Raw genomic sequence first — 9,926 nt, forward strand, 5'->3', positions numbered from 1 at the left:
ATCACATTTCCTCACTAAGGATAGCACCAACAACATCATCAAACTTTAAAGTATAAGATCCAAAGATAGAGTTACTGATAGCCATAACTAAGCCATTCCAACTTTCTGGCAATGAGCACAGAAACAACGAAGCCCTAAATTCATCATCAAAATTTTCCCCTATAGAATTTAATTGAATGATAACCATGTTAAATCCATTTAAATTATCAACAACAAATCCACCTTCTAACATCTTCACATTAAATAGACGCTTCATAAGAAATACCTTATTTTAGGTCAAGGGTTTTTCATATAGTTTTCCAATGTCGTTATTAAACCTTTTGTTTTCACTTCCTTTGAAATGTTGAATGCCACTAACGCTAACAGACATAGCTATATTTTTCCTATTGCCTTTCTTTCGAGAATCTCCCATTTTGCATTCATCATACTCGTCAGCTTCTTTGTTTTTCTACTCAATGGTAGGTACATATCTTTCTGATATAGATAATCTTCCATCTACATTTCCACAGCTCGTATTTTTGGCCGATAAATTTCTTGACCCTAAACCTACCATCTTCCACCATTAATTCCACTCGAACAAGAAACCCTTCTCTATTATGAGTTTATTAGCCAAATAGACCTTTAGCTCTGATACCATTTGTTTGAAATTAATTAATGGAGAAATGAAATACACAAAATACTATGGAAACACAAATACATAAATACATAAAACAAGAGAGACATAGATATACGTGGTTCACCCAATTTGGGCTACATCCATGGAAAAAAAATCCAGTCCTTCCTTTTATATTATCCAACAAAATGAAGAGATACAACCTACAACATATCCACTATAATTTCCTCTTTGCTCTCACACATCCTCCTCTCTCTCTCTCTTTCTCAGAATAATCATACACAACTGCAATATAATTACCTCATATAAACCGAGGGTTACCTTCTAGGGAAGAACCCTAAATTAACATAACTTCTACCATTAGATCATCAGCAAAATGAACGGCCCAGATTAACTACAAAATTACAATATTTTACAAGGAAACTTTTCATCTATTTTTAGCTGGGGCACTACCCGCAAACCCCCACCAGGGCTAGATCATAAAATTCGCTGCCACCCTCCCCTGGACCCCCTTGACGACAATTAAATGGGCGGTGTTGCCACTTTATTAGGAACATAAATCAACGTGACTAAAACAAAAACCTTTGAATAATCAGGAGGATAATTAGGGTCCACACCCAACATTTTTTCATTAAAAGTTGTTGATTTAGGTTTATGGAGTTCACATGAGATTTTCTTCCTCTCCAACCTTATGAGGTTTCTTTGTGGCCTTGCCAGCATGACATTATTCTATATCTTTAGGCCTACGAAACCCCCATTCTAGGAAGTTGACCTGTCCCAAGGTTTTCCCACATGGGGTAGTCATTAGAGTATTATGGCCAAGCAACCTTTGGGCATTCCCTAATGACATGTACATGGATTCGCATGGCCAAGTACCCATCTAAAGTGCTGCACTTCACTACTCATTAAGTCTTATGGTCAAGGTACTAGTTATGACTTTCTCCCATGACATAACAAATTTCCATAGGCTGCAATTCCCTTACGATAGTCTTCTTCTTAAGCTCCCAAATCCATCATTTCACCTATGTCACAACATTTATTTTTCCATGAGGTATACTTAAAAATTATTAAATTAGAAATGTAAAATTCCTATCTTTACTTCATTCAGAAGCATAATCTCATAGATGTGAGATCTTGTGTTTCTTATGTTGTTAGTGTCCTTTATAGGTTGTGTTAATCTATCATCATGGCTTTAATCTCCCACCCCATTCCACTCTTTTCTGACAATCTGACATTTAAATAGCCAGCACTTGTCAATGTTTATATGTACAATATTTTCATTTTAAAAAATATTCGCAATAACATGAAGTGACCTTAGAATTATTATACTCATAATGATTCTGTCACTCCAACTAAATTCAAATAAATTGAAATGACACTATCATTATACTGTACATATGCCACACATCTATCCCAAGAATTTCCTAATGCAATTAAACATTTATTCTGTCTCTCTAATGAGTCTAAAATGAGAAATTTAAATCTCTGAGTTCATGAATAGTTTAGCATTCATTACTGCAATATTTCATACCAAAGCCTTCTTGCCTTAACCATTCCATCTTTTGAGCATCCCTATAAGGCATTCATTAATTTGAAACAATTATACTAGTTTCAACTGAAATGAATCTCTTAACACATTCCTTTCTTTACCTTTTTATCGTGGATTGTTATTGCCTTAATTACTTGTTTGTCATTACCATTACTTCTAGTTGAAGCCTTTTAAAGGAGTCCAACTTCCTAGTAAAATTCCTAAAATTGAAATATTTAGTAGTTCCTATGCATATTCATTTTTAAAAGAATGTATTTCACATGCACACATCTCTTGCTATGTATATGTTATCAATTTCTATCCCTTAAATTTTCATTCATGCAAATAAAAATGGGAAGAAGCATAAACACATTAATAATGGTAGTTATAGCAAAATTTTTGTTATTGAACACTTTCCTAATGGTTCCTCCATGTGACATGGAATTTTTTAAATAAATTCATTATGCTACACAAAACATAACATGTGCAAATTTTATTTACATACCATTACTATATTCACCTAACATACCTTCATGCATCTAGCATATAATTATTTAATATTGTACATGTAATTGTGATATATTTCATCTATTTCATTTTTATCATGCATATGAAATCATTCATCAATGCATGGAAACTTCTCGAAATAGTAAAGAAAAATATTAAACTAGAAAGAGATAATTTAAGAGCATCCCCCTCATAGTTATGGCTACATCACTCAGCCATAAAATTTTAAAATTATATTTGACTTCTCTAGGGAATCTAGTTTGCATCTTGCATGTTTATCTTGTTGCATCAAACTTGTTGGAAATAATACTGGGGGGGGGGGGGGGGTGAATCAATATTATCAAATTCTTTTCAATATATTTATACTTTGAATTATTCTTCAGATATTGTATGTCAGTACCATAAAATAATGAGCATGAACAAGAAAAACAGATAGACACACCAAAGAACACCAGATATAAGGTGGAAACCCAATGTGGGTGAAAACCACCTGCTGCAACATGTCTTTATCTTCTTTCAATTAGAAACTCCTTTTACAATGATTTTGTACTGGTTCAGTCCTTTACCAGTACGCAGGCTACAACCTGCAGAGAGCTACAACTCTCTCTCGTTTTCCAGTCTCTCTTGGAAGGGAGCTACAACCCCCTACTTCTTTTCTTACAAGGACCACTTTTCATTAATTTTCAAACTGGATCCAAGAACATCAAATAAACATCAAGTACATGTGAATCAACCAATCTCCTTATACAATCAAACCAATGAGCCACCCAAACTTCTCAGAATGCTGTAAACAGAAAACCAACACCAGTAACCTAAACCCAGAACACAACAACAAATAGAAAATAGGCAGCCAACAAATCTTTCAAAACAGGTCCGCAACTTCACCAATATAAGCCTTCGGATACCCGCACTTCACCTTCAGCTGTGCTGCGTATACCCGCACTTCGTCTTCTTCTGTACTGCGTACCCCACACTGTGCCTTCAGCTACGCTGCGTATACCCGCACTGTGCCTTCCTCTGTACTGCGTACCCCGCACTGCGCCTTCAGCTGCGCTGCGTATACCCGCACTGCACCTTCTTCTGTACTGCGTACCCCCGCACTCACGCTGTAGATCGCCTGCGAACCTCTGATTAGGGCCAAATTAACAGTCCTCCAATGTACCACAGACAGTCAGATCCACAGATCTGATCATGCGCCCGAGAGATCACGACTTAGCAATAGATTCGCTTTTAAATTTTACCTTGATTTAGATCTTGCTTTTAAAAACTGATAACCCAAAATTCAGATCTTAAGATATTCAACTTTCAAAGATATCTCAGCCAAGTGATCTCCTTCCCTATTTATAGTCAAGCCCTTATTCACACCATGGGACAAAACCATCAATAACCAATACAAGGGATCCAAACCGGGGCTAAATTAGATCCTATACCACGGGCCAAAACCATAGGATCATGGACGACGGGCTAAATACCACGGGCCAAACATAAGAAACCCCACGTGAGCGCACTTCTCTTCCTTGAAGTGAGTGAACTGGGGGACCGCATTTTCTGAACGGGTAATCTGCGAGTATGACCGCACTTCATGAACAACGAACCTGCGGGTCCGCACCTTTTGAACCATTCACCTGCGAACCTCGTAATTTTCATCATTTTGAGAGCCTGAACAGAGTTTTGCCACTTGAGTGAGTTGCCATCAAGTACAACACCTGTACCATAGAGCCAAACCAGAATCATAATGCCAACAATCTCCCCCTTTGGACTTGATGGCAACCTCAAGATCCTCAACGTCATTCTCCCCCTTTGACATCAAGGGAAAAGGGTTATGCTCCCCCTGACTATAAACCAGATCTGCAAAGGAAAGAAATTTCTTCAAGAAGAACCATAATCCACCAAACACCATAAATGACCATGAAAGAGATAGAGACATATTGCAGCAATATTCCTTCTGTACTTCCTCCATAATGCCAACAATGCATTATATGCTCCCCCTGAACCTGTGCCATTCGATCTTCGACCAATCCGCAACTCAGCAAATGTACGCATATACCCCAGATGAACCTTGCGTACAACCAACAATCAGAAGAGAGTCAACAACAAGATGATGCATCAACAACCCCCAGCTTTTGCCTGAGGTATTCAAAGGTCTCCCTGGGCAATGGTTTGGTGAGTATATCAGCAACTTGTTCCTTAGAAGGAACATACTCCAACTTGACCTTTTGTTCAAGCACTTGTTCCCAGAGAAAGTGATACTTGATTGGTATGTGCTTGGTCTTTGAATGCACGACTAGGTTCTTTGAAATGCTGATTGCACTTGTATTATCACATAAGATGGAGATAGGTGGTGTACAAGTGATTTGAAAATCCTGCAAGGTCTGCATCATCCAAAGGAGTTGAGTGCAGCAAGATGCAGCAACCACATATTCCGCTTCAGCTGTAGACAAAGCAATTGAACTCTGTTTCTTGCTGAACCAAGATACTAATCTGGAACCCATAAAGAATGTACCACCACTTGTGCTCTTCTTGTCATCCACACTTCCGGCCCAATCTGCATCTGTATAAGCATGAAGTGTGAGATCTGTATCTCTAGGATACCATAAGCCATAGTTTTGAGTCCCTTGAAGATATTTGAAAATTCTCTTCACTGCCTGAAGATGAGTTTCCTTTGGATTTGCCTAAAATCTTCCAACTATTCCCACTGCATGCATGATGTCTGGTCGGGTACCTGTCAAATAAATTAGACTTCCAATCATAGATCTGTAGGTTGGTTGATGCACTGCTGCTGATTCATCATTTGCACTGAGGTTACATCTTGTGACCATGGGTGTACATACTGGTTTTGCATCTTCCATACCATATTTCTTCAAAATCTGCTTGAGATACTTATTTTGAGACAAGAAGATCCCTCCTTCATTTTGTTGGATTTGCAATCCAAGAAAATATGTCAGTTCTCCAAGCAAAGACATTTCGAATTCTTTCTGCATCACCAAGGCAAAGCTTTGACTCATAGCTTCTTCATTGCTGCCAAAGATAATATCATCTACATACACAACAAGTATTAGCAATTTGTCATTTTCAATTTTTATATAAAGATTGCTATCTGCTGATCCTTTTGAAAAACCTTGCTGATGAAGATATTTGTCCAAACGATAGTACCAAGCCCTTGGAGCTTGTTTAAGACCATAGAGAGCCTTTTTCAGTCTGCATACAAGATTTGGATCATTTCCAAGAATGAAACCATCTGGCTGCTCAATGTATACTTCTTCTTCTAAGTCTCCATTTAGAAAGGTTGATTTCACGTCCATTTGAAATACTTTGAACTTTTGAAAGCTTGAGAGAGCAAGGAACATTCGGATGGCCTCAAGTCTTGCAACAGGAGCAAAAATTTCTTCAAAATCTATTCCTTCTTGCTGGGTATACCCTTTACAAACAATTCTAGCCTTGTTTCTAATTACTTCCCCATTTTCATTCAACTTATTCTTGAAGATCCATTTTGTCCCTATAACATTCTTATCCTTTGGTCTAGGAACCAACTCCCAAGTGTTATTCTTTTCGATCTGCTCAAGTTCTTCATCCATTGCTTTGACCCAACATTCATCTTTGCATGCCTCTCTTACATTTTGTGGTTCAGTGGAGGAGAGTAATGCCAAATAGCTTGAAGCTTCTGCAATTGTTCTTCTTGTTTGTACACCTGCTTCTTTCTGCCCCAAAATCTGAGATTCTGGATGATTCTTCTGAACGTACCTGGATGGAGTCTTCTCTTCTATCCTTATCCGTTCCTCTGGTGCTCCTTGAGGTTCTTCTTCTTCATCATTCTGTCTTTGAGGGTAGTCTTCATTTTCTTCGATATTTTCATGATTTACTTGCCTAGGAATGTATCCTTTTTCATCAACCACTACATCAATGCTGTCAACAATTCTTCCAAGTCTTTTATTGTAGCACTTATATGCTTTGCTGTGTGGAGAATAACCAAGAAGAATACCTTCATCTGCTCTAGGTTCAAGTTTGCCAAGTTGCTCATCAGTATTCTTAATATAGCATTTGCTCCCAAAAATTTTGAAATGCTTTACCGAAGGAGTCTCACCATACCAGAGCTCATGAGGAGTTTGAGTGTTGTTTACTCGGACATTTGTTTTGTTGAGAATAACAACCGCAGCATATGCAGCTTCACCCCAGAAAGTTGCGGGAGTTCTAGACTCATCAAGCATAGCACGAGCCATTTGTTGGACTGTTCTATTCATCCTTTCCACCACTCCATTTTGCTGAGGAGTTCTAGCTGTAGAGAATTCTCTTCTTATCCCATGTTCTTCACAGAAATCGAAAAATTCATTTGAGGTAAATTCCCCACCTCTGTCGGACCTGAGGCACTTAATTTTGTAACCTGATTCATTTTCAACCAAGGCTTTGAAGGATTTGAATTTTTCGAATGCTTCGTCTTTGTGCTTCAAAAGTCCTAACCAAACAAACCTGGAGAAATCGTCAATGAATAATATCAAGTATTCTTCTCCTCGAGGTGACCTTGTCCTGAAAGGACCACATACATCTGTATGGACTAGTTCAAGAGGCCTGCTAGCTAATCTTTCCTTCTCCAGGAAGTTGGTTCTGGTTTGCTTACCAAACTGACATGATTTGCATATGGTGTTGTCTGGAATTTTGATATCTGGAAGACCACGAACTGCCTGATATTTGCATGCCTTCCTTATTTGTGAAAAGCTTAGATGCCCCAACCTCCGGTGCCATAACCAATGTTCATCATCCTTGCTCAAATAGCATTGTTGTTGTCCTTCTTCAAATATGTATAGATTATTTGGAGTTCTTCTACCTTTGATCACCGTTTTCCCTGTATCAAGATCATGAACACTACATCCATTTGATCGAAATATTACCTCGGTTCCTTGATCACACATCTGACTGACACTCAGAAGGTTATGCTTCAAGCCATCAACATACAAAACATTTCCAGCTTTGACCTTTTCTTTCAACTGAGCTGTGCCTTTTCCTTTTATAGCTGCAGGAGTATCATTTCCAAAAGAAACTTTCTTTCCCTTTTCTAAAGCAGAATATGATTCAAGTTTTTCTTTATCACCTGTCATATGCTTCAAACATCCACTGTCGATGTACCATAGATTTTCCTGTCCCTCTGCACAAAAGGCTATCCCACATCTTTTTGATTGTGGTTCTTTTATTCTCCATGTTCTGGTGCTTGAGGCTTGTTCCTTTGTCTGCTGAAACCTGCTCCTGCATTCAGAATCTTCATGACCGAAGTTATTACAAATAGAACATTCAATTTCATTTTCAAGAGCCGAAAAGTTGTTATAGGTCCTTTTTGTAATCCCAGTCATACTTCTTTGTTTTTGAGCTTCTCTAGTCATGATTGTTTTATATGCAACACATTGAGCTGCTTTGTGACCAAAGTTATGGAAAGAGAAACATTGGCCATTGAAGAAACTTCTACGGTTATCAAATCTACCGGCCAAATGATTGTAATTTCTATTGTCATCCATTCTTGAAGAAAATTGAGAAGATTTTACCTGTGGCTGGTTGTAGCTTTTGTTCACCCTTAAGACAGATTGCCCCTGGTTTACCTGGTAGTCTTTGTTTGTTCTTGATGTAATTCGTCCCTGCTTTACCTGGTGATCTCCATTGTGCTTTTGCTCATTCCTTCTTGCTGCATCAAGATAACTCTTTGAGGTGTATGCTTGAGATGTTTCTCCATTATACCCCAGACCTGTCTTGTTTAGCGGAGAACGCTGTACATTGATGATCTCATCCAGAGTTTCAGATCCTTTGACAAACTTAAGATTAATAGCCTTTGTTTTCTCAATTTCTTTTCTAAGGCCAACAATTTCACATTCTAACTTTTCAAGAAATTTTTCTTTTTCATCAATTTGAAATTGTAGAGTATCAATGATCACATTCTTTTCTTCTATACATATCTTGAGTCTAGAAATCTCTTCATAGAAACTATCCACATCTATAGCATCCATGTAATCATCATCTTCAAAGGCCATTAAAAGTTTATAGTCATTACCTCGTTCATCTTCATCACTATTTGATAGACCATCACTGTCTTCATGAGTGTAGTAGCTTTTCTTATTTGCATTATGTTTCTTGTTCCATCTAATAGGTTCCTTTCCCTTGTCGATCTTATCCTTATGAGGACATTTGGCAGCATAGTGATCTACTCTTCCACAAGCAAAGCATTTGAAGGGTAACTTACCTCTGAACCGTCCAACACCCCGTTGAAGATTTCTGACAAAATTTGATTCTTCTTCTTCTTCTGACCCATGTCCTGATTCATAGTACTCTCCTTTGCCTGAAGCCTTGAAGGCAGCTTCTCTCCTGCCAGATGGACCTCCTTTCCTCATTTCATAAGCAGTTAGAATTCCATGCAGTTGTGACATTTTAAGATGTTGTAGATTCTCCTTTTCTTCTATAGCAGAAACTTTAGATTCAAACCTAGGTGACAAAGATCTTAGAACTTTTTCAACCACAACAACCTCTTTTATTTCTTCACCCAAATTTTTCATACAATTAACAACCTCATCCACACGAAGAAAATAGTTAGCCACACTTTCATCATTATACATATTGAGATTTTCGTATTGAATCCTGAGGGTTTGAAGTTTTGCACGTTTTACTTGATCATCTCCTTCATAGCTCAGAACAATCTTGTCCCATATTTCTTTTTCGGATTTATACTGCATAACTTTCACAAATTCTGATTGAGATAGACATCCTAGAAGAGTATTGACTGCCTTTGCATTTGTTTCATATTTCTTCTTCTCAGCTGGATCTGTAGGAGTAGCTGATGGAAAAGTATACCCTGTTTCTATGATGTCCCAGACTTCTGTACCCAAAGATTGAAGATAGGCAGTAACTCTTACCTTCCAATACACGAAGTTTGTCCCATCAAAAATCGGTGGCCTGATTGATGCTTCCCTCTCGTAGTTGCTCATGATGAAAGATCTTCCTTCAAGCGATCAAGCTCCTTCAGAAGGACCTGCTCTGATACCAATTGTTGGAAATAATACTGAGAGGGGGGGTGAATCAGTATTATCAAATTCTTTTCAATATATTTATACTTTGAATTATTCTTCAGATATTGTATGTCAGTACCATAAAATAATGAGCATGAACAAGAAAAACAGATAGTCACACCAAAGAACACCAGATATAAGGTGGAAACCCAATGTGGGTGAAAACCACCTGCTGCAATATGTCTCTATCTTCTTTCAATTAGAAACTCCTTTTACAATGATTTTGTACTGGTGCAGTCCT

The sequence above is a fragment of the Pinus tabuliformis genome, chromosome 4_1 (assembly GCF_031772625.1).
Source record: "Pinus tabuliformis cultivar Carrire ecotype Pingquan chromosome 4_1, CPIR1, whole genome shotgun sequence".
NCBI classification, from domain to species: domain Eukaryota; kingdom Viridiplantae; phylum Streptophyta; class Pinopsida; order Pinales; family Pinaceae; genus Pinus; species Pinus tabuliformis.